This window comes from Monoraphidium neglectum, assembly GCF_000611645.1.
Source record: "Monoraphidium neglectum strain SAG 48.87 unplaced genomic scaffold scaffold00062, whole genome shotgun sequence".
Classification (NCBI taxonomy): Eukaryota; Viridiplantae; Chlorophyta; class Chlorophyceae; order Sphaeropleales; family Selenastraceae; genus Monoraphidium; species Monoraphidium neglectum.
Genome location: NW_014013566.1, coordinates 40,489 through 40,867, shown reverse-complemented (window position 1 = coordinate 40,867; position 379 = coordinate 40,489).

Sequence of the window (379 nt, the reverse complement as noted above, 5' to 3'; positions counted from 1 at the left end):
GCGTATGTGTGTGTGTGTGTGTGTGTGTGTGTGTGTGTGTGTGTGTGTGTGTGTGTGTGTGTGTGTGTGTGTGTGTGTGTGCGTGCGTGCGCGCGCCCGCGCGCGTGCGCGCGCTTGCCCGCACGCATGCGTGCTTTGCGTGCGTACGCATTGAATGTCGTTTGAGCGAATTCAGGGAAGCAAGTGGCATGAGGATGGCTGCGCAGGGCACATGGGCCAGACATTTGAGGCGTCGGTATTTGGTATGTTGCGCACGGGGGCTGGGCGGGTGACCAGCACCGCGCCGACCATCAGCAAGATCGTAAGATACGCTGTGGCGCCAACAGTCGAGGTGATCGGCAGGTGGTCCGATACTCCGGTGCCACATCTTATCCGAGAC